Here is a 26,039-nt window from a genome sequence, read left to right on the forward strand (position 1 = left end):
AAAATCAACTGTGAGTGCCGGAGAGGACTTTCAAGGACAACTTCATGCACAGATTCCCTTGGAAACACCAGCTCCAAAGTCCCTCTCGCTTGCATTCCAGCCAGCAACCAGCACACTGCCCCACCGGGTCCTGCCCAGGCTGGAGCTGTGCACCCTGCATGGGATCAGGGTGCCTCTGTGTACCTGCCCCAGCCTGATGAATGCCACTGCTCCTCATTTCCATACGATCAGTATCTTGCTCTATAAACGACTTTTCAACACAGGAAAAATAGCTTCTCCCGACAGCGTGCAGCGCTGCAGATAACCAACATGAAAAATGTCAAGCAATGCAGGCGCTGAATAACAAAATAATCAGTTTTTCCACTCAGATGCTTTCTAATATTGCTAACGCTTCTTTTTTTTTTCTTTTTTTTTTTGTGAGATGTGGTGTTCATGATAAATAAAGACTTAATGTTCGCTGGGTCCTTTGTCACTGGCAGCTGTTGAATTGCCAAATGAAAATATTTGGGGTTTTGGTGCTCTGTATAAAGACTGTATATTTGTCAACAATTTTATGGCTCAGAGCAGTGCTCCATGAATATCGTCAGCAATGGCTCCTCTCTCAAAGGCCTACTATATAAAAATAAAATAAAATAAAATAAAAAAGCAAGCCTGATGATTCCCTTTTTCTCTTTATTACAGCTGCACTACTGGTGCTGCTGCCATTAAGGGCCTGTCAGCATTTTTATTAGAAACCGCTACTCCAGGGGTTTATAACTCAGTAGTAAAAATTCACTCCAGAATGAACCTTGTCATGCAAGGGAGCACTTATTTAAGTCCAAATGTCAGAAAATTGTATTTATGCATTTTCAAAGTTATTTTACAGCACTTTTGACTGCTCAGGTAAATACAACTACATTGCTGTCTGATACCTTGAGTTCCAGCACTGCAAAAGGAATTTGGTGAATGTGGTTTTTCAGACATCGTTTCCTAAAGCTTGTGACCACCATCCATGTGAGACTACAAGCCCAGGATCTGCATTATGCCCATTCTAAAGGCATGCCTTAAGACTGACAGCATATTGTCAGCAGTGCTTAAACCCTTTCTCACCTCCAGTTTCTTCTCAATGTTAGAACAAATCCTTCCTATGTTTTGGGTTATAATGAAGATGACCATTCAACACAGCTTCGCATTGCTGGGGGTTTCATAGGGAATTAAGCATTGAGGTCTATTTCAGTGTATGTCTCAGTAGATGCCAAACTTTTTAGCTCCTCCATAATCGCTAGCCCAAGCTACTCAAATAAATATCATCACTGTGAAAGAAACCAGGAGTCGATCTTCCATGACCTTAAATAACTGTGTTTTCTTAACAAACTGCAACAAATAAACAGCTATAATTATATGAGTGCCGAGTCAAAATAAACTAAATGTGCAAATTTTGACAGCAATAAAATCCCACTTTCAGAAACAGGTTGTATGTGTCCAGCTTCACCACGCCTGGGGCACAGATGGAGAGGAGTTTGAGGGACATGGTTTAAGTGGGTATGGTGGGGATGGGTTGATGGTTGGACTTGATGACTTTGGAGGTCTTTTCCAACCTCAGTGACGCTATGATCTTATAATTCAAGTGAGCATGGTGAAGACAGTTTGGTGGTTGGACTTGATGACCTTGGAGGACTTTTCCAATTCTAATGATGCTATGATCCTATGATCCTAAGTGACTGTGTCACCTAGGGACCCCCATGGAATGAAAATGTCTATAGCTGGGTGACCAGCCTCTGATCCATCACAGACATGCATCTACCAGGCTGAATACATACCATTCTGTCAGTGACACATTCCACAGCTCTGTCCTCCTCCATGTGTACTCGGAGCTGAATGAGCTCAGGGTAACAGTGAATGGGGGTAAGAGAGCAGGAAATACAGCCAGAAAAAAAAATACAAAGCCAGGGATTTGTGAGCATGGAGATACAGGAGCAAAGGACATTAAGGATGGATGGGGAGACTCTTACTGTACTCTTACTTTTGATGCGTGGCTCAATTACAGAGTGCTGCTCTCTCTGTGTTGCATAGGACAAGCTGTGGGCAGAAAGCTGAAACATTATCACTGAGCAGAATGGTCAAATGAGAAAGAGAATGACAGGGCAACACTGAAATATTCACGCATGTCCTGAACAAGAATGAAGACAGAGAGGCACGTAACAGTCTTGACAAAAAGCTTAAAAGTTCCATAGCTCTACTGAGAAATGTCAGTGCTCAAACTGCAAGCTACATCACCCAACTTTCACTCTGAAGACAGCAGGCTGCAGTTGAAAAAGTTTTCAGATAGTTCTCATTTTGTATAATAACATCCACTGGTTGAGCTTACATCACACGCTGAGCTCTATATTATCCCCATCACACTTCATGCAAGTGAATCATTCCAGCTGAACCCCTGAACGACTGGCAACCACAGAACAACTACTTTTAATACAAAATGCCATGGTCATTTTTTTGGTGAGAATGGGAGGGAGGCAGGGGAATATCTTCTCCTTAAAGGATGCATGATGTCAAAATGTGGCTGATGAAATTCACTTGTACGAATCTTGTAGAAAAGCTTTTCCCTTTTTTCAAGAGTGTCACCCAATACACTTATGCCACCTGTTACAATTAATTCTCTGTATTGCTCACTGGACTAAAATCTGATCATTTTCTATGGAAGGGAACTTGCAAATGATCATCTTTTTAGAGCAATTCCTGATTTGTGTTTGACCAAGACTACTTCTTATGCGGCTGTAATCTACAGTAACTGTTGTCTGACAAGAGCCTTTTAACTGAAATTGCTCCTATTACAGCTGTAATAAAATCAGCGTAGAAGATGAAGAGGCTAGCTTTATGGGTTCATCCTTCAACTGCTCCTTTAGGTGAGATTTCTATCATTTATCGTACTTTGTAATACATTAATATATTCAAAAGGATCAGAGGTTTTCACGCCAGCTACTACAGAATCAGGCACAACTCTCTGAATTCAGAAAAGGAGGCTGAAGAAGCAGCTTTGAACAAAAAGGTTCAGGAACATAACACCCAAAACATACGAGATGGGCAGGCAGGAAGCGGTATTTACAGGAGGGAACATTGCTAAAGGAAACATTCATTTTTAAAATCAGATCTAGCAAATAATTCAGGATAAGCAAGCATTTCAGCCACTTTCAGTTACATTCTTAGTTCTTTAGCACAGGCTAAAACATGAGCTCGATGGCTGATACCATGGAGCACTGCCATCTGAGAACAGAGAGGGATCCTGTCATCCAAACTGGTGACATACGGGAGAAAACTCCAGACCAACACCAAGATGTCAGGAGTTGCATTTCTGGATGAATTGTGCATTTGTACTTTACTAAATATCAGTTAAATTATTGACATTTACTTTGCTGGTAAATTGATTAAGTCTCAAAGCATTGATTATAATTACTATGATAACTACATTATTGCCTACCAAACCTTTAAAACATTTTAATTTTTTTTATCACAGAGATCCTAAGCATATGCTTACAACATAGCTTTAAGTGTATGCCCAGAACTCACTGGCACTGCTTTAGTTGCTGGGTTTGACATGACTGACTTGAGCACATATTTAAATACATTACTGAACAGAGAATTTTACACATCTTATTTATATTGAAAAGATTTTGGAAACGAGCCTGGTGGACAATAGTTATGAGATTTTGAAACTTTTACATACTGATGTGGCATTTACAGAAATAGGATTCAGACTGCTACAACCCTAAATCCCTTCTGATTTCCACTGAAAATTTGATTTGTACTGAACACACTTGGCCAACTCACCCTTTTTACCAGGACATCCATAATGAAGAGCATGGCAAATGAAAACATTCTAGAGGTCTTCCATCTTCCTACAGTTCTCCAAAGCTGTCTGTGGGTGATATACTAACAAATCCTATGAAGAAGCTCATTCCTGTAATGTCTTTGAAACAACTGATTTGCAGCAAGTGCTACAGGTTAAGAACAAGACTCAGAATCATTGAAACCCAGTGTTCTTACAGAAACAACTACGTTTTCTGAAAATTATCCATATTAAGTTGTTTAAACCTTTTTAATAGGCAAAGCGTCAGATATCGATCTCCATAAATATTTGAGGATCTGCCTTTTGATCCATAAAGTAGCTCTGTGTCCATACAATATTGAGATGTAATAGCTGCCACTGTCCCATAAGTAGAACAAATGCTTCTCAGCCACCCACTGAATTAGAATCTTTCCCGCAGTGAATGTCCCCACCATAAAAATTCAACTCCTCTTTGCAAACAGCAGTGCTGCTCATTTGCTGTTTTGGATTCCTTAAAGCATTGCAATGAAAAGGAGGAAAATTAAAACCCACTCAAGTTCTCATGGTCACGGATCTCACAGGGCACTGCTGCTTCTTGGTAACTCTTCCACAGAGACCTACCTGCCAGCAGCAACAGCTGCTGCAGCACACTGACCTGCTGACACTGTTACTGGCTGTACCTGACCAGGTCATTTCATTCAGATGCTCTGTCTGTGCTTTAGGCATTAATTCATTGGAGTTTTGTGGCTCTGTCTCAACAAAGGAATGGTTATCTGCTTTTTTTGTTCTTGCATTAAGTCAGTGATAGGAAAAAATTAGCTAAGGAACTCCACAGGGTGAGTAGTTAAGTGTCAGTGGCGTTGCCAATGTTCTTCTGGATTTATATCCCTGCAGCCCTTCCCTGATCTGGATGAGTGTTTTGGAAGAATGCAGAGTATATGTTAGGCTGCCAACAGTGAATGATTCCAACGGACCCACAAAACATTTTTGAGCTGAGCAGAGAGAAATCCCCCGGCACTCACCAGTCCTAATTCAGACAAAGCGCCCCTTCACGTCACTGGGAAGACGGCCAGAGGAAAGGCTGAACACTGAAATCCACTCCTAGGGTGGTTAATGTCCCAGAGGAGCTTGTCTACCGCTATTCATTATTTCCCTGGGCTCTGGATGAGATCCTGAATGCAGTGAAACTGCTGCAGTTCCGCTCATCGTGGAATAGCTCTTTTTTCAGCAAGCCAAAAAGGAAAAGCAAGAACAGGCAATGAGCCTAAAAGTGCCCAGCCAACGTTCACTTGGCTACAACAGCCCAAGCTCCTTCCACAGTCCCAAGCATGATGAAACAAGCCTGTGTGTGCTCGCCTTTAGTGCCTATAAGCAACTGGAAAGCTCCACTGTCTGCTCTGATTACCTATTGCTCAGTTTTACGAATACTTAATTCATAGCTACCTAAAATATATATATTTTTATTAATATTAGCAAGTAGGTCATTAAACAGTTTTATTTTTCGATACGTTTGATACACAGAAGGGGCTTAGAAGATTCTCACCTATAAAAATTTCTGATGCTTCCACTACTGTATCTGTCAAAAATGTTTTCCAAGTAGAGAAAATAATTATAATTGTTACCGTTTATACTAAAATGGCTAAGTTGGTGATATTTTTGGGAGGGTGCAAACTATCACTGATCTATCTCTGATCACTCAAAATATGTGAAAAGTGGGAACAACCAGAATGGTTGATAACTCCATCTATAAAGGACAGCCATAGAGTGCCTGTAGGTGCAGTGCTGCAGACAGTAGTAGCCCAAGGAGAAAAGTTCTTCAGTGAAATGGAAATTGTCAATTCTGAAAAAGCCCACCTAAGCTGAAATGCCACCTTTTTTTTCCCCCGTGATTTCACAGTTTCCATTATTTGGTAAATCATTCACTAATTACCTACACTAAATGTACTTTGTCTGTACAGGGTTTGGTTCAAAGTGGATGAAGACAGTTTTCAGCGAAATTGGGATTACTTTCTCTGATCAGATTTTCTTTCAGGTCAGTGATTTATTCTGCACTGGTTGAATACCCTATAAAACAAAAATTGTACCAAAAAGTAGTCCGGATATCTAAATGCCATCTTTTTGTATGAGAAGATCAGATAATGACACTCTCGCTGGTCTCTTTCACTTCAATCCTTCCTCCTCCACCAGATATGTTACCAGATAAAGAAAGATAAGAGAGCAAGCAATATCCTGTAGAAAGCTGCATGCAGGAAGCCCATCATTCTCGTATAAAGTTAGTTCTCATACTTAATAATTGCTTGCTTTTACCTCTCTTCCCCCAGAGATCAGAACTTCCACACTTACAGCACCATACGAACTCCTTCCTACAGAACAACAGATTTTTAAAAACGAGCACCAATATATAGGATGCTTATTCAGAATATATGCCATAAACATTTTCATCAAGCCCTACATTCAGCAGTAGGCTCATCTTCCTGAGGTTAGGTCAACAGTCATTTGGTTTATTTTCCTTCGTATACAGTGGTGTCATTTACTAACAATGTGCGTATCAGTCAAGCCCTCCTCTGCTAGGATGCAGGTGAATCCAAAGACTTCAGCTTGGGATTTGGAGGGGAGGTACACTCTCTTTGCAGTATACACTTCTCAACTATTTTTTCCTAACTGTTCCCTCTTTTTAGAATATGCTAGACAGCTCCATGAAATTGCATTGCTCCCATAGTTTGTGGTAACAAGCAGATGGAACATTAGCGGACTAAAAGCTCAAAATTTAAAACTATGAAAAAGAGAGACATCTGTTCTTATTTTTTGCTCTTACAAACCATGAGGAGAATGGGAGGAATTCAGAGGATGTGAACCAGAATCATATGGTATCCATCAAAATACGTATGGTTTCTCTCTTATCTTTTTCTCTACAGTACATAAATAAATTAAATTGATCCCAGTATAGCTGCATATAAATAACTTTTGGACGACATTATTAGGTCAGTTACTCTGACCTGTCATAGACTAAAAGAAAAATGCATTTTTCTTATGTCTCTTGGCTCTCCAGTAATAATACTGGCTTGTATCCAGTCTTTTTCAGCTACAATTCTATCAGTAGGAGAGATGTTGAGTGATATGTACAACATGCATCACTCCTCTCACAATAGGATCTTACCTTGCGATTTCAACACTATTTGGTCATGGACAAGTATCCCATTTTTTCCCCCCTTTCAAAGTGTTAGTGTGCCTGTCTAATCTCAAACTAAAGGAAGGACCTGAATATAAGGCAAGTTTAAAGAAATCTAGCAGTTACGTGGCTCCTATCCAACTGAACTACTATTATAATTCTTAATGACCACTACAGTAAGACACAGTGAGCAAGTTGCCATTATACTTACTGTCCCTCACAGGGAGGTGGCCTGAGCTCTGCTATAGAGCTACTCTGCATTGAATTTCATTTGCAAATTTGATTGGACTCATTTTCCTCTCCCATCCTTTAGCTCACTCCATTCTGTGAAAAGCTAAAATCCAGGGAATAACAAAACATTATATAATATTGACACTTCCTTTCCCTTCCCACCTTCGACAAAATTTGCAATGAGTTGAATATAAACTCAAATCCTTTCTTCAAATGTAACTAAATGGAGTAAGTTTTGTGAGACCAGGATACAAAGGTACAAAGGATATCCATACATTGCTGAGACATCCTATAAAGGTTGGTAACAACCTGAAATTCACTGCTTGTTTTGCTCTGTGATCCCTGTCTTTGTCCACCCACTACAATTGTTTCCTTTACCAACAGAAATATGAATTATTTTTGAGTTACCTACTGAGAAAAATCAAATTACTCCATTTATGACATTGCAGCATGATTTGTGCTGAAAAGCCGACTACAGTAAACAAGTTTCTGACAATACTTCTATTAAATATTCTCAGTAAAACAAAAAATATCTGAGAAGGGAGTCCAGGAGTGTCAAGGAAGAAGTGCTAAGCTAAGTGAAACAGTATGTACTTAGGAATGTCAGGAAAAATAGAGTCTATAACCTAACTTTGTTAAGCTACTAGGTTCTGCTTCTCCATGTCCAAGGCATCCCAAGGTGCTTTTGCAGTAACTGTGCTCATCATCACAACGGCACAAGTTCATCAAGACATTCCACTGTGAGGAACTTACAAGGTTTTTGAAAAGTGTATTCAGCTGTTTATCTTTCTTGTTTATGTTCCTCACAAACTGTATCACCACTTATCAGAATATTTTTCTAGTACATATGACATTAATTTTCAGCGTGGGCCTCCAAGGAATCTTTAACCGTGGATCAACCTGGAGGATTAAAGAGAAGAAAAAAAAAAAAAAAAAAGTAGTAATCTTTCAATTTTCTCCTCCCGCACCAAACTCCAAAAATGACTGATTATGAATAAAATTAATTTGCTTCAGAATATTCTTTTGGGAACACCAGTTGTAAACTGGCAGTTCCAGCTTGGATCAGAGCTGTGTTTTTGTTTCTCAGTCTGCTAAATCTTAAAGCAGAATCCAACAGATGAGTTGGTATAATCAATCTTCCCTGGAACTGCTGTGGGGACAAGGTTTACAGAGTTTTCTTTACAGAAACCTGCACTCCTGGCAGTGCAAGACCTTTGAAATTAAAACTACACCTGAGAGGCTTCGATAAATTCCTTTCCACTAAGCAGCTTAGAGACTGCTCTAAAATTCCCTAGACAAAAGAGGAGTCAATAAGCAAAATTTTTATTCATAGAATATCTCACTTGAACAAGCGGCCTCATCCTCTAACTAATAGTCTCATAGTCTTAGTTATCACTGAGGGAGCCTTTTAAACTTTAAGAGTTAGAATTCAAATAGTGAAGTTGTATACCCTCTTATCCTTCAAATATTTAGCATTTCAAGACTCTAACACTCTTATAAATTAATTGCTTTAAATCTTTCATTAGCAGAAAAATATATACCTTTGAAATTTACACTCATTGCTAAAATTAAGTATAGGTTTCAGGGTGAGAGAAGGAGTTTGCAAGAGTTTTATGTTTTTAATTACCCCAAATGGAAAATCAGAAAACTCCAAGGGACTGCTTTTTTTGTAAGTGAACATTTTGATGCCCAAATATGAGACTTTTTTGGGCCCTGATGTCCAAAAAAGGATGACAAAGGATGCTGTTGTCAATACTCCGACAGTGTCTCCCTACAACACAACTACAGTAGAGAATCTAATACCTCATCCTTCAGAGCCCTCCATATACATAAGAAGAAGTTATTACATAAGACAGTGCAGAAATTGAAAAGACTTAAAATATTGTGCATATTCATACCGAACCACATTTCCCTTTATCTCAGCTAATCATCAGTAAAAACAAAGGCCAGTACATCGTCCCGGGCAGGATTACACCAATTATTGCCTTATTAGCGTTTAGAAAGAAAGGATGAGGCCAAAATCAAAGAAGGTAAGTAACAAAAGAGGAGCGTATCATAGAGACCAAGCAGAGCTGCAGTGCGAGGCCTACTTGCCACTTGAGCTCCTTTTTAGGCCCAGTCCCACCAATTTCACTGACTGAGGAAGTAGTTAATGGATCCCACTGAGCTATAATCAGCTCTGATGAATCGCATTAAGTTGAATGAATTTCTCCTAGGAAGGACTGTGATAAACATATTTCGTAGAGCCATAGAATATCCCAAGTTGGAAGGAACTCACAAGGACCAACCCTTGGCTCCACACAGCACCACTCAAAACCTATGTCAGAGTGCCTCCAGATTTTCTTACCTGCTCAAACTAAAAAGCTCCCAGATTGTTAGATAAGCGGTCTTTTAGTTATGCTTTCTGTAAAAAAGAGATTTAAAGTGGTACACGCAAAACTTGAGGTTCCATAAATACATCTCTGTATGTAAGGCAATAACAGACCCTGCTCCTTTTTGAATTCGTGTAATTTAATCTTAGGTCATTGCCACAAGGCAGACTACTTTCTGAAGAATCTCTTATATGAGTTCCTGTATGAGTTATTGACACTCACTTTACGGGTTAAGAAAGTATAGGAGGTCCTTCAAAGATGCAGCATTAAAATCTCTCCTAATCTCCTCACAGCAAGTGTAGCCAGAATAGTGACTTCCCTAACCTCAACCCCCTCCTTAACAAAAATGCCACAAGACAAAAATTCAAAACATGCTTAAGGACAGCTTCTAAAAAAAAAAAAAAAAGCCAACAACAACAACAAAAAGCTAACACGTACTTCAGGGCAGCTTCTAAAAACATACAAGAAAGCTTTAGGCCCTCATAAGTGCATTTAACCACCCTCAGTACAAGACAGCAATCAAATCCTCTGTCATCATATAACATAATTAAAACACGACAGCCAATGTTTATTTTGTCAGCACAGAAGATGCAGACAATTCTCTACAAACTGGCATGCAGAGACATAAATTAATGTCACAAATTAAAAGCAAAAATCAAAACAAGAATATTTTGAGAATTTGAGTGACTGCTCTGAAGAAACCCTCCCCCTCCAGCCTTGTTAAGTGCACCCAAGAAAGAAATGCATTTGTTGTTTTTTCTTTAATTAAAAGAGAAAAACAAAGGCATCTAACAGCAGCCAGGAAGACCTCTACTAGCAAAACCAATAGGAGAAATGAGCTACGCAGACCACTGATTTCCACTGAAGGTACAACAACCACAGAGGTGCCATTTTCCTTCTTGTACTCATGAACACAAGAAAGGGCTCACGTGAAAACTGGATATTAACCAGAAACTAGCTATTACCCAGCCAAATAGAAGTTACTATGAAGTGATGCATGTAGCACATAACTGCACCTGCAGATGCTCATATTTGACATCAAGGGACCTTAAGTAGAAAGCTACAAAGAAGCTGGCTTTACAAAGCCACTCTAAGAGGTCTAGTAATGGATACCTTTGTTCAAACAAATCTTCCTGAGATCTTGGAAATATACTTACGTGCAATTAATTTGCAGGATAAAAACAGAGACAGTCACAGAGATTCAATTAAACAGCTTCCAACCTAGTGTTAACAATGAGATCATTCTAGGGTTCTCAAGAATGCCCTAGTGTTACTGAACCTCAGAGAGAAGAGATGCAGAATTTTCAGCTCTACAGTTGTGTGACTATCAATGTTCTGGAGAAAAACAAGAGAGCAGATTTTTGCTAGGCAAGTCACTGGTTTAAATCTTCTGATAAAAACCACATTTTGCTTGTACAATGTGTCTTAGTTCAGGTGTTTGTGTCAAGAAAAAATGTCTCATTTTCAGACAATACGTAAGCTTACCAAAGAGCTATTTGAAAAACAGATCTTAACTTGTAAAGTAGAGTGGGGGAGAGAAATACATCTGTGAATGAAAGCAAGAAAAGTATGGAATTCCATTATGACACTTCCACAGTCATTCAAACTACAGCTGCACCAATTAATATTTATGATCCAGCTATCTTTCCTCTTTAAAACAGTATATTTCATAACTCCAGAAGACAATATGCAGATACCATATGTTCCTGTGAACATCTGCAGCCCATAGCCATCTATGTCAGAAGCACAGAATGTCAGTATGAGATTGCCCAGGAGTTCCCATCTGATCTGCTGCCTCGGGGACTGGAAGAGCAATAACAATAAAGGGAACCGTGAGCATTGTTTAATGTTTTCCAATGGATCGTGCACATTAGAAACAGTAATTAATGATTTGGTTTATAATGCTTTGGGGAATTACTGTCCAACAAAATAATGTAAGTAATTTAAATTTGCAATAAAGTTTAAGTGTGCAGGCATTTCATGGCAGTGTACAGCACTGATTTGCCAGAGGAAAGAAACACTGTTATTACAGCCACAGCCAGATAATCCACAGAAAAAGCCATATCAATCCCTTAAGTGATTTGATTATACTTTCTTACCAGGCAACAGTCCTCAAAGGCATATTCAAAACCAAACTCACCTCACTAAAAGACCACAGGAGTAAAAATGCAGCACAGAATTACAAAGAATTGGTTTTTTGCTCTTTTAAGATGTAACTGCAGTCCTCTCCTCCAAAATGTGTCTCTCAGTACTTACAATTATTTACCATCATCACTATTCTATTTTAAAAGTGCCTATATTTAAAAGTGACTTAACCCACGGCACTATAAGACATTAAAAATCAAATCCATGAAATAACTTATATAAAAAATAGCTGTGTTTGCCCAAAATTCCCACGGCCATTTCCTTTAAAGGCGAGTCTTTCAGAGCCTCAAGTACAAATTTAAAATTAATACCTCTCTGTCCGCAGCCCTAAAACTCTTAATCTTTCCCTCCTGGCAGTGCTCAGACAGATAATGTTGTATGGCATGCCCTGCAAGTCAATACATCCAGGCTTCCTCATAGCCACAGAATAAATGAATTCTAGAGGAACAGGCCTCAGACAGACTCTCTACCAAGGCAGAACTAATTCAAGTTTCTTCAGGTCAATGCCAAATAATAAGCTCAAGAAAGGGTATATGGAAGCGTATATATAAAGGGAGTAGCAGCCCTTACTCAGGCCTGCTCTTTGACTTAACAGGTCAAATACATCCTGCTGGATTGCACTGACACCGATCAGAAACCCATGGAGACATCAGATCATGACAGAGTTTTGTTCTTTAGTAGTGGCTTCCCAAGCAGCAGCATCCTGAATGTTCAGGTTTTGGAGACACTGCTCCCAGGTACGGGTAACGCCTGTGTTCAGAAGAACAGATGCTGTTCTTTCAAAGCAGGAGAAAGAATTTGCTCTTTAAGACATTACCTTTTGGGGACTGCTCATCTATGTCACACAAAAAAAATTCATCTGTATGTAAGTCGAGCATAACTACTAGTATGTACAACAGGCATTTATGGACAGGAGATCAAGAATCATTTAACCTTTAATGGCACAACGACGTTTGCTCATTAAAGAAATGTCTTGAACTAGTGTGAGGCAGCACCAAGACAGGGGCACCCTTATCACAGCTGTGTGCCAAAGGGTCCTGGGTGGCCAAGTTCTTGTTTTAGCATACACTGAGTGAGAGGGGGATATAATGCTCCTTGATTCTGGAGAAGGAAGCACTCATCGCTCCACCAAACACTCCTTGGAGATCCCCACTCTAGTGTAGAGTGCTTATTGGGTTATCCTGCACAATGAGCATCTTCTTCCTGAACCTGCATTAGCAAGGCAGAGTACAGTCGCTTGCCATGAATGCAACGGATTGACAGTCTTAAGTTTTCTGCCTCACAGTGCCTCACTCTGCTTAGAAAACTGATACTGTGGGAGAGGCATTCCTGGAGACTTCTCACAAACCACTGCAGAGGATCTTTTTCCTTTCTTGTGCTGATGAAGAATTATGAACATCCATCAAAAAATTAAATAGTATGGGAGCTAATCAGGCATTACGATCATCCAGGTAGTAGCAATTCTTGTTTGTTTCACAAAAACCTATGCTTCATGAAGTACGTACGTTTTTGTGCTTTATGCCTGCCGCTCATACGCGCATGAATTATTGATGTACTATAAAATGAGTATATTTTTGGGGGGGGACAGAAATGAACTACCTGAGGCATTTTCATATAAATGACTGCAATTTAACTTTCAAAAACATTTCATTTTTCAACACGCTGCTCACTTCAAATTGAAGTCTGCATCAGATCTGGCCAAGCATGTCACAAGAAACCTCACACTTATAAAACATTAACCCTTGATGATCCAGCATAGAGTGAATATAAAAGAAGCAGTCATGCACACCAGGCAAATAACACTCACCCTCCTGAACTTTTAACAAGTTTTTGCATGAATATTTTCAGAAAGGTGAAGCCGATTCCTGTAATGCTTGAACAGTCTGTTTAGCACATGTGTACATCACTGCTCTTTCTTAGCACTGCTCTGAACTCAGCACTAGCAAAACTCTCCACACAGTGTCCATACGCATTGCCCATGTTGGCTACATGAAAGCAAGGATGGCTTAGCAGGAATGATGTGTGCAATTCTAATTGTTCTGCTGCAGCTTATCTTGAATTGGAGGAAAGGAGTAGAATATCCTTACACTTCTCAGAGACTCCCTTACGTGATGCATTCTTCCACTCCTTGTTATCTCCATCCAGGTTTAGCAACACCCTGTTTCTTAGAGGAAAATGAAGATAATCTAATGTTTCCTCAAGATTTTTTTTTTTCCCAAAAAAGTCATCAACACTGTTAAACATAGTTCTATGTACTATGAAGCTGTTGGATACTAGGTAAATTAATTCCTTCAGCTGAAGGCTGGAGTGGGTATCTAGTGACAAAAATATCACAAACTGCTCTCAAGATAGAAAACATAGTAGAAAAGAACCCTCTCTAAATACCTATGAGTTTGTCTACCCAGAAGTACTGAAAATGGATGAAACAAACCAATTCAAAGTCTGGACCTTGCAAGTGAATGCTCTAATTCGGAACTGAGGTGAATAGAAACTAAAGTAGAATTTGGTCTACAGCAGTAGAAACCAGACTATCCAATCTTGAAGATTCTTGCTTCTTATTCTAAATAAATCCAGAGTGCTAAGTGTAAACCAGCATCTGTGGAAGAGGTCAATCCAATTCAACTAATTCACTTACAGTTGATTCTAACAAGAGGCTCCTCTCATCAACAGCAAGTTGTTAGGAGGAATCATCACAGAATGTGGAGCTGGACATATCTGTTGAGCATTTGGAACTGGGAATCTCACTTTCTTACGCACCTATGACAAGTCACAGACTATTTATTTGGGACACAATTCACTTTAACATGGTTTGCACGGTGTGCAATATAAGATACATTTGAAGCAACGGATTCAATCATCTATCAAGCACATTTCTCCCTCTGTGAGTCAGACACTCCAATCCTCCCAATAACCCATTCAAATAATAGCTACTCCTTTGACAGCCAGCTGATACTTTCCTATCTATCTACAGATGTAAGGAGCCCAAATTACCTGAACTTAAAACCAAGACAATAAAAGCATGGCCTTACACAGCTGCTGCTTCTTTTTGCTCTTAGCCCCTGTAGAACTTCTCTTATCTACACAAGCCACACAAGCCAGTCAGCCCTTCAAAGCTGTCCCAAGATATATAGGTGCCCAACTTAAGGGGGAATTCAGCATCTAAGACACAGCTTAGAAATTATTCCATAGCCCAACAGTAAAAGAGGAGGGGCTATGCCTTCCAGGACACTTCATTCTCAGTTGCCATGCTGTCAGACTGGTATAAGCTCCATTTAGGGTCTACCAGTGTTTTCTACTTAGAAAAGATAATAAATATAAGGGCTTCGCTGAAAACTCCATAAAATGCAGGAGAAAGTTCTACCACACTGAGAATCCCAAAGCTCTCTCCTCTTGCATGTGACACCTGACAGCAATTTGAGCTTCAATCAATTTTTACTTTGCACTCTTAATTCCATCCAAGTCTAGAAGTTGCCAGCCCAGGGCAATGCCACCTGCTATAAATATGTACAGAAGTATGCATTAATTGACAAGCTAATGCATTAGCCCGAAATGAAAAAGATTCTTTGGACTCTCCTAAGTTGCTTTTGTTTTTGAAGTTGCTTTAAGGTTTTAAAGAAAACAGCTTCTCAAACAATTTTAGATGGAGGTGCAGCAGTGTTGCAAACATCTTCACCATGTCCTACATGCTCCTCTGCTTGATTGCCACAGCAGGCTTCCTTTCTTAGCACTCTGCTGTGCCTGGACTGGTGTCAGATGGAAGCATCCTTTCTATCCTTTCAAAGTTTTGATATACCCCTCCGATACAGGAAGCAAGAAAAACTACAAAGTACTTTCTTCAGGTAAGTTCCTGAGAATACTCCAGAATGAGTATTCAACAGTTTCCACAACTCATCTGGTGGGAAAAAAAGAAAAAGAAAACTTGCAAAGTCTGGTTGTCAGAAAATTCACTGAAAGTAATTTAGTGGTTAAAAAAAAAATAGTCATATATAATGTACACTTCAAAAAATGATTCAGTAATAATGATGACATAAAAATTTTATAGGCGGCTTTAGCTGTCAGAAGAGTTCCTACGTTATAAAATCAATGTTCAGTGGATTTTCAGCAGATAAATTAATACTGCTTCTATTTATGCAGGAAAAGCTTTGCTCAGTGTTTGTTTTTTTTTTTTTATTTTAAATAGTCCAGTTTATAGCTCTCACTGTATTTCTTTTCTGCCCTTTAGCCTCCAAGACAGAAGGCTTATGTACGTATAAATCAGATTTTCCACAACCAAAACCTAGTAATGTTTTAAAAAGGAAAGCATCCATCCTATGTAACTTTCTAAAGCCTTAAAGCTTCTGTTTGCTAAGGATGTGTACTTGTCAGGCTTTGAATTTAGAAGATTAAAAAAAGTTTAAAAAGAAAACACAAAACAACTGTGATTGTATTATTAGAAATAAGCAAAACTATCAAATCTTCACTCTACCGATTTTTACACATTAAATCAAAGGATCATAAAACATGATCTGCTTCTGACAGCGTTCGTAGGAAAATACAGCACGTAGGTTGCTCCAAAAGTAATGCCTCCTATGCCTCGTATTTGTTTCCATGCAAACTACAACAGACACAAAGAGCACAATAACACTGTTCATTAGAGTAAATTGTCAGCTACAAAACACTATTTTGCCACACAGTCACCACCTTTAGCTATGCATTTTTGCCAGCAATGAACAAGAGCCATGCTTGTAAAAATCTACACCATCAGAGTTGACCCACTGTTTCATGGCTGCTATGATGGCATTGTTGCTAGGAAAATATTGCCCATGCACTCCGTCCTTCATTAGCCTGAATAGACGTAATTCAGAAGGCACCAAATCTGCACTGTACAGTGAGCGTGGTGGGACAGCCCAGCCAGGATTGGCAATGTGCTCCGTGATCTTCAAACTTCAACTGATAACTGGCATGTTGCAATGGATTGTCTTCTTCCCCGGCCTGTAGGAAAGTCTGAGCCTTCAGCTTAGTCAGCAATGCGGTGTAGCAGTCAGGGTTGATGGTTCCAGGATATCCAGGAGGATCACCCCTTTCTCATCCCCAAAAGACAATTCTGTCCCACCTCTTTTCTCCATCCGCACTTCCACCATCAGCAACCATTTGTCAGACTGCCCCTCTGCTGCCATCTGTCACACGGCAACAATATGTAATGGGATACTGGTGGGAAGGCTCAACCTCTGCTGCCATCCCACCAACATCCACATCCGACAGTGAGCCAACACAATAAATAGGAGGCATTAGTCTTGAAGTACCCCTCGCACAATCAATTCCTTGTGAAAAAAAAAATAAACCTCAGCAAATTAGTCAGGAATATGCCAGTAAGCATCCAGTTTGTACGGAGGTTAAATATTACTAGGGAAAATTCAGAGCTGAAGAAATACTTTGTTTGCACACTTTCTTTTCTGCACACATTGAAAAAACCTTTTTCTTACACTATTTGACCTTCAGTCAAAGCAGGGATCATTTCATGTGTGCGCAGTGGTCAGTACAATTACACTTGATTTAGTCAAGATCATGCCCACAAGTGCTGTGCACACTGTCATATATGGAATATGGAAAAACATTAAAGAGGACAATTCACCACTGAAACTTATCTGTTCAGGAAAAAGGAAAAGAGAACGAAGCTGCTTTCATGATTTCCCTATCCAGGAGCAGTTTGGGACACATCAGCAGCCCCCCCACCAAAGACAGTGGTCTTTTCAATTTAATTCACTGCAGCTCAGTCCAGCAGAGCACAGAACCAAGGCTGTCTGTACTTCTGGCACAGGGCTGGTGATCACTCATGTAATCCTCAAAGGGGGGTGAACCTGCAGATTTCCATTTGACGAGGAAACTGTTCTGAGGAGTAATTGTTCAGTGATAGGTGTGGGAATACTCAGATTTCTGCAGGTGAGAAAAGAGACATCAAGCATTGTTAAAGGGAAATAACCTTGTATCTCACCAGTAAGCCAAGAAGGTTGGCATATTTCTGAGGGAGGCTTGCCTAAGAAACATGGAACATCATTTGCTGAGGGGAGGCAAATTCAGCCAAATGGGGTGTGCTGAAAGCAACCACAACTCCCAGGGCCACAGAGGGGCTGAAAGCCCATTTACTTTCTGCTTTGTGTGTTAAGCTGAATGGTCCTTTTTGAATGCTTCAATACTTTCAAAATCTGCTGTCTTATCAACAAAGCTTTCGCCTCTCATCTGTCAGATATTAACTCCTCAGGGGAATCTGCACTTTTGACTGCAAATCGGCTCTTCAATTCTGTTAAGGAGCCATGGGGATCCACACTGCTTTTCTACTTTTAGCAATGCCAAAAACAAGAGCTCTTGCTGCTCGCAGCGTGGATTTTGAGAGGGGTTCACAATGGGACAGCGATGCACTTTATTCAGTCAAAGCAGGTAACGAGGCCTCCTTACTGTAGGAAAATACAAACCCCCACACAAAGACCACTCCTCTGAGCACACAGACCAGGCCAGGGATGAGCAATCTGTGCATCAGATAGCAGGGGGCACTCAGCCAGCTTCTGCTGCCAGATGGGGCATGAAGTACCAGGCTGGAGTTTTCCTTTGGGTGACGTTAACAGTGTGCATGGTGTGCTTGATCATAGCCACTAAGCTGAGCTTGATTTCATGAAGCTAATTCTCAGTTTAATTGAATGCAGCAGTAATGATCAATAAGGGAAGTTTTTATCTTAACCACTGGATCATTAATTCATAAGGACTCCAGTCTTCTAGCAGTATAGGCTAATTAGCCTGCCTGTAGGTAATGTATGCTAGAAAAATGGATATTGAACAAAGCTCTTCCTCCATACCTTAAAATAAAAGGCTGGATGGCTTCATTCATACTGCTGCACCAACACACTTCCACATCTTTTTGAAGTCTATGTGACTACAGAAGTTCCTACACAAAACTTAATCCAGAAATCTCTAAGTTTGATTCAAAATGCAAAGTCTGATAGGGCTTAGAAACTGCAAAATCAGAGAGTCATTCTAGGAGAGGGTAAATGCAGTTAGAGATACTGCTATGAAATCAAAAAGCATAATGGTTGCAAAGGTCTCGGTTCAACTGATTCACCTTAAAAAATAAATTCTTCCAAGTGTAACTTTATGCCAACTTTAAATTCAGTCAAGCAGAACGTGGTTTAATGTAAACTTTGTCAGAAGAAGCAGTATTGTCTGCCATGAAAAATTCTACTGAAATACTACAGTATGTACATACCTACTCCAGAAAAAGTCAGTGCTATGGAGTGCAGTGGTATCACACAAGTATAGCAATAATAGAACTGTAATTTCGGTAAAGCAAAATAATAGTGCTGATTACTACCTTGCCTGCTTGTGGATTACTAGGCAAAATGCATGGAGAAATCTAAGGACAGGATAAAACTAAAGCAACATCTAAACAAGCTTCCAACCGGATCTTCCAAGCTACACCAGTGCAACACTGATGCAGCACAGAGGTCTGTGCAGCACACAGAGCCCAGACAAGAAGTAAATCCCAGTGAGACCACCTGGCATCCTGCACCAGTGGCAATTGGCCCTATGGTGCACCACTCACTCGCATCTGTTAGGCATGTTTTTTCTCTCAAGGGCTCTTTACTTCCATTGTCCAAGTGTTGTTCAGACTAAGTTTTCCAAATGCATTTAAGAAATGCTGATTAGAAGAATATTCTAAACTATAAGACTGAAGACAACTGGAAACAAAGTCACAAGCTTTCAGCAAGCACTGGATTTATCTCATCCTTGTCAACAATAACATTTCCTATCCCTTTTTTCTCATTTATCAATTTTCATTCATAGCTGCGTATTGTAAATGGAAAGATTTGCAATTGAGAAGATGAAATAAAATAACATCTTTTAAATATGCAATATCCCAGTTTATGGCTTCTTTTTCTTCTGGCATGTTGTCAACATAAAATAAAAAGACTCAGGAAATTTAAATGCAAAAAAAAACTCACACCCACTTTATCAGTGAAGAATTTCCATGGCAATATTGCTTTGAAGCTAAATGATTTTATTTATAGAGGAAGCAGTTTTCATAGCTCATTTGCATTTTCTCCAGATTACCATAACCATACATGATCAGTTGTTAAGATCTACAGATATTATCTGTGCAGTACCAGCGATTCAGTAAAACATTTTAAATATGGAATGATAAATAAATCAAGTGCTTGTGCAACCTGCCATATTCCCAGCGCACTGCAAGGGAATGAAGTCATCACCAAATAGAGTACAGCTCTGTAAAATAGCACAAAAAGAACTCATGTGGTCACTCCGTATAAAAACAGAAATGTTGAGAGTGGTACAAATAGTGAATACATGGGAAGATACGGGTGTGGAAGCACCAGAACTGCACAAGGAATGCAAGAGTGGCAAGTGTTGACAGAAGGTCACGATCCACCACATCTACAGTCAATTTCTCAGGAACTCCCATACAAAAAAAGTAAAAGACAGCAAAGTGCAGAATTAAGAGATGATGGTGGGAAGACACAGAACAAGGGAAGAGTCAAAAAGGCACTCAGATAACTAAATCCTAATGATAGAAAGAAATGAAACGATAGAAAAATAGACCACTATCATCCTGAAGTGTGCATTGGGCACATTCAAAACTAGTACGTACACACTCAGTCAGGCTGGAAGCACACAGAATGTATCACCATGACCTTGCAGACAGCATACCTTGTTCTACCTTGTCTACAGGATCCATGTGGGCAAACAAGAGTGGTGCCTGGATGCTGGACAGCCACCTCAGCCTTGTGCTACTTGGCACTTGTGAGAGTGTGACTAAATAAGCATATACTCTAAATTAAATTCACCTTCTTCCCATGGAGGTTAGCCACTGTACACTGTTTGCTACATGTTCCACTGGCGTAGCAAGGGCAGTTTGTTCAAACCCTTGCAATGATCACTCTCATCCACACACACAAAATGGCCAGGGTTGGAAGGGACCTCAAGGATCATGAATCTCCAACCCTCTGCCACATGCAGGGCCACCAACCTCCACATTTAATACCAGCCCAGGCTGCCGAGGGCCCCATCCAACCTGGCCTTGAACACCTCCAGGGATGGACGGGGCATCTACAGCCTCTCTGGGCAGCTGTTCCAGCACCTCACCACTCTCTCTGTAAAGAATTTCCCCCTGACATCCAACCTAAATCTCCCCTCCCTCAACTTCAAACCATTTCTCCTCGTCCTGCAGTTATCAACCCTTTCAAAGAGTTGATTCCCCTCCCGTTTGTAGGTTCCCTTTAGGTACTGAAAGGCTGCAATGAGGTCACCCCACAGCCTTCTTTTCTCCAGGCTGAATAAGCCCAGCTCCCTCAGCCTGTCTTCGTAGGGGAGGTGCTCCAGCTCCCTGATAATCTTTGTGGTTCTCCTCTGGACCCTCTCCAACAGCTCTCTCTCTTACCCCCTTCATGCAATGAAAGTGAGTAAAAAAGGAGGAACAGTCCAAAAGTTGCATCGATAACAAAAGCAATAAAGATGCAAAAATCTAAGAAGAAATATGTTTGCTGTGTGCATTTCTTGGCAGAACCACTGTCAGTGGTTCTAATAGAGGCTGAGAACACAGCATTTTATTTGCAGAAACCTGTAATTTAGCTCAGATATTTTAGAGCATTGCCTGCAGCTTTGAAGGGAAGTTTGTTGCTAGTAGTCTTAATAAATATTCAAGCACGGTTAATCTCTCATCAAGGCAGCACTATAACAAATAGGTTTGTTTTTTTTTTTTTTTCAAAAATGCTACACCCAAATACTGGAGAATGCTCATGGGCAGAACACTGCTCAAAGGGCTGAGTTCTCACTGCAGACTGGGCCACACGAGACATGCTGCTAAGGACAGAGCAATCATGCTGTGATTCTGTACAACACTGCAGCTAGCTCCAAGCCAACCAGATGCCTCAGGAAGCAACCTGGTCCCAGCCAGAGATGCTCCTGAAAGCAGAACAGCTGCTGGCTCAGCAAGCAGCACAGACTCCTTCTTCGAGCAATCAGGCAAGGAAAAATATCATAAGATAGCTTTGTTTGGACCAGTATATTTTTCCATGTTCTCTTAACAGTGGGATCCAAGGTGGAGTTTTTATTTTATCTCTCAAAAGGAAATAGAAGCAACTGTTCTACCATCAGTTGCAGGATTGCCCACTGACAGTGACAAGATCCCCCCATGCCTTCTCCTTGGCAGGAGGAGAACTCCCAGCTCTCTTCTCATAGGAGAGATGCTCCAGTCCCCCCAGCAGCTTGGCTGCCATTCCTGCACTCTCTCAACTTGTCCAGGTCTCTCTTGGACTGGGGAACCCAACTTGGACACTCACCAGGGGTGAGCAGAGGGGAACAGAATGATGAACTCAAGCTGCTGGTGACATTTCTCCTACTGCAGTCCAGGGAAGAGCCAGGGGGAACTGAGACAGAAAAGCTGCAGAGTGTCTCAGATTTTCCTACCACCATTGCTTTCATTTTCCTTTGCTGTCAGGCGAGGATGGGCTGCTGCTCAGAAGCAGTGCCTGATGTGGTGGTGTGCATAGTCTCAGAACCTGCCAGCTCCTTTCCAGCCCAACTCAGCCACTCAGCATCCTCAGTGCCCTGCAGTGATTGGAACCAACTGCATCAGTCATGCTCCCACTACATCAAGACAGGCTGAAGACTTGCTGCCAGGGGGGCTGCACTTTGCACACTGGGGGGAAAGATGCTCCAGGAGCATTGTGGAAGTGCTCTTTCCCTACACTGCCTGGAGACAGTGGGTCAAGGTGCCCCCTGGGGAGCATGACACGAGGCTCAGGATGGCACCAATAGGCCAATGTGAGCAGACAGAGGGGGCCTGTCTCCTCCTTGGGGCCGCACCTGCACCTCCTGGCTCACGTGCATAGCTCCCCTGGCATAGAGGGGCTGGGATGGCTCACTGGAGGCTGCCTCTTGCAGAGCAACCAGCAGACCCCAGTCCTCAGCACTTCTTGTGTGATGTTGCCAGTGGGAGGCACCTCGAGTGCCACTGGCAGGACCTCTGACATTTGTAGGTCTACAAGTTAGATCGCTAATGCCTCAGAATCCACTCACAGCATCTTGGTGTCTTACATGCTGCTGGCCAATTCTTAGTGTCTTGTGATCCCAGAGGAGGGCTTTGAGAACTCAAGAGTCACCAGCAGGAATGGTGACACGGGCTGGAATCTGGTTGCGAGGTGATGGGGTGACAATGACTCTCTGATGACATCAGAAAGCACACAGCCTTCTGGCTGCGAGTATTCAACCAGCTCCCCATCCACTGAATAGATCCCCCTTCAAATCAGTATATTTCTAATTCAAAGGTAAGAATGTGATGTGGGACTTTAACAAAGGCCTTGCACAAGCTCAGGTATATGATCTATTGCCCTTCCTTTTGTCCACTGATGCCATCCTGCCATTGTAGAAGGCTGCCAGCCCCTGGTGAAGCTGTTCAGGCTGTTTCAGATCACCTCCTTGTCTCACACGTGCCTTAACATAACTTCCAGAAGGATCTTAGTGAGATCTTCCAGGCACTGACATGAGGCTCAGCAGCCTGCAATTTCCGAGATCTTCCTTTCTCCATTTCTTAAAAACAGGAGTGATATCTCCTTTTTCCAGTCCCTGGGGGCTTCACCTGACAGTCTGCTCTGAGTGATCAGGCAGGCAGACTCCAATAACGTGGATTTCTTATCACTTGCTGCAAGCACCCAGAGAACATGCACTGGAGTCATCCATGTGCAAGGTTACCATTTTGCCCCAGTTAGTCACTTGCCCAGATGGCTGATAACTCTTTAAACAAGGCAGAAAACCAAGAAGAACTCTTGGGCAACTTATGATTCAAACAGAAGATCAACCTCTTGCCTACCTCTGTGCAGAATACTACTTACAACAGCTCTCTGTGAAGTGCTTCCTCTTTTAGAAAGACTCTAAACCTCTTCAAGCTTTTGTTAATGCAGTTTAAAAGCACCATTGCCATTTATTTGCCCCAAAGAACAGGCAAGAAGAGAGTGGCAATACTAATGTTCCTGTGGCTAACACAGCGAAAGCAGCCCAATGGTGGGCTGGCCACTTCTCAATTAATCCTCGTCAAGTTAAAAGACACAAACTCCATTTCCTGTCCCCCCAGCACCTTTGCTTTCAGTCCGTGGCTGTTTCACCCTTAAACTGTTGATAGAGGAAAGGCTGCTGCCATTGACTTACTAAGATCAGTGACTCTCTTGCTGATACTACACACATCAAAAAATGAAACCTGGACAGTGACTCTCGATGGGCACAATGGACACAACCTTTCTTCCAGCCAGCATAAGGGACTGCTCAGGGCACTGACAGCTACTCTGTTTATTGCATTTAAAGAAGCGTCCAAGAATCCAAGTGCTGTCCTCAGCCACTGGCTCCTTCATCTACATAACAGTTAAATGAAAACCATCAACTGCAAAACACAATCTTAAAATAATTTAATACACACCACAGAGTAATCCAAAATCTCATGAAAACAACACGTACTCTTTAGCTCCAGTAACCATATTACTGGAAATAGATTTTGCACAATCCTCCTTCAAACAGCCGTTTAAACCCCAGGCTTAAAGAAGATTATGCTGTTTGCTGATTTAAGCTGAAAGGGAAGCTTGTTCCAGTCATCTGGGGGCTCCAGAGGCAAAAGCTCATCTGTCAAATTCCCTCTTTATCCTAGTACAATGTACAGCATCTAAATTGTGATGATAATCTTGAAGCAAAATGGCTTTCCTTTCAAAGATAATGTTTGAGGCAGTTTCCGAGGCTTTTCTGGCTTTTCTAAGGATTGTTTCAACTTTGGTCTAACGGTGATGTGATGTTGCCTGATCTGCTTGATCTATGAAAGGTGATTTACTGCAGTATCTGTAGAGATAATCCTTCTGGAGACTGTTTTGTACCCAAAACACAGAGGCCAATCAGCTTTCTACAGGTGTAAGCTGCAAACAAGGGTAAATCTGGAGGCTGAGCTGATGCTGCAGACATAAACGTGGCACTTCCCTCCAGTTCTGCTGCCCACTCTCAGCACCTCCCTGTCACACCTACAGCTCACCTGCATGGAAGAGTGAGGCCAAGGCCTGGCTGCACCCTGTGTCAGACCCTGGTACTTGCACAGCCACTGTGCTGCAGCAGAGCTGAGGAAACGGCCACGTCCCCACAGCTACCTGTGAGACCCAGGGCCAGCCCAGCTGCAGCCCATCTTGCTTGTTATACCTCTGCAGGTGCAGGCACAGGCCATAGAGTTGCTGGTTTTCTGCCTCACTGCCCACGTTCTGCCTCACACCCTACGCAAATCTTCACCAACTCGTGCGAGAGATAGCTCTGCTCTGTGGAACAAAGGAGAGATCTCATGTAGGTTTTCATGCTGCTGCAATGTCATGGAAAGGAGATGTGGTACATCCCAACCAAATCTCCTAGGCTGAAGGAAACTGCGGACAGAGTGAAGCAGGATCTGCAGCCCTGATGTGCCTCGCGCTTTGCAGTTTCTGCTATAATACATTGTGAAAATGAAAATGCTGAGGAGTGGTGGTGTGGCACATCTAAGCAAGTCCTTTCTCCAAGCAGAGTCTGGCCCACAACATCACATGCAGATGTTGGTAGGATGGCAGCAGAGCTTGAACCTTCCCACCAATATCCATCCTATCACGTGTTGTTGCTGTGTGACAGATGGCAGCAGAGGGGCAGTCTGTGCCTATGGAGCAAAGCTGTGTAACTGAATTCCTTGCACTCAGAAAAAATGGCACCAAATGACATTCATCTGAATGTTGATGGAGACCAAGCAGGGGATGTAGCAGTGAGGGGTGGGGGATGCGTTTCAGCAATGGTGACAGCAGTCACCTCTGCTGGTGCAGGTGTTTAAGGAACACAGCATGCAGACTCTTGTTCATCAGTTGCAAAAATGCATAGCCAGTGGTGGTAACTGCATTGAAAAACAGTGTTTTATAGCTGAAAGTTTGCTTTGTCAAACAGTGTTACTGCATTCTTTGTATCTGTTGCAATTTCCGTGGAAATAAATAGGAAGTATTACTTTCAGAATGATTTATGCACTACGTACATCTCAGACCCTGACCTAGCAATTGAGGTCTGCAGTGACGCACAGTATTTTTCCTCCTGTTATTGCCGTTAGGATATTTCCAATTCCAGACTCTAATCTTTATTTTTTACAATTATTAACATTTGATAAAAAGGCAGCGAGAACATGTAATACACCACATGAGAATTTAAAAGGCAGCACACTGGAAAAATGTTAATGGTTAAATGCATCATTATGCCCAGCAATATTACACAATTAACAAATCTAATCATTTAACACCAACACTTCAAA

At 41.3% G+C, this 26,039-nt stretch overlaps 2 long non-coding RNA genes across 2 annotated transcripts in view; one reads left to right on the plus strand and one right to left on the minus strand.

Moving 5' to 3' along the window:
• The window catches only part of LOC149916518 (uncharacterized), a 78,643-nt gene extending 55,774 nt beyond the window's left edge, over positions 1–22,869 (minus strand). Inside the window, exon 1 of the long non-coding RNA XR_016469530.1 lies at positions 22,781–22,869. This is a non-coding gene — a long non-coding RNA (uncharacterized LOC149916518). The remainder of the gene's footprint in view (positions 1–22,780) is intronic.
• A 55-nt stretch (positions 22,870–22,924) lies between these two features.
• Positions 22,925–25,228, plus strand: LOC149916519 (uncharacterized). The gene is made up of 2 exons (XR_016469529.1): positions 22,925–23,028; positions 24,937–25,228. It is a non-coding gene; the product is annotated as an uncharacterized LOC149916519 (long non-coding RNA).
• Positions 25,229–26,039: the final 811 nt, after the last annotated feature.

This window comes from Phasianus colchicus, chromosome 10 (assembly GCF_987193195.1).
Source record: "Phasianus colchicus chromosome 10, bPhaCol1.hap1.1, whole genome shotgun sequence".
Lineage (NCBI taxonomy): Eukaryota > Metazoa > Chordata > Aves > Galliformes > Phasianidae > Phasianus > Phasianus colchicus.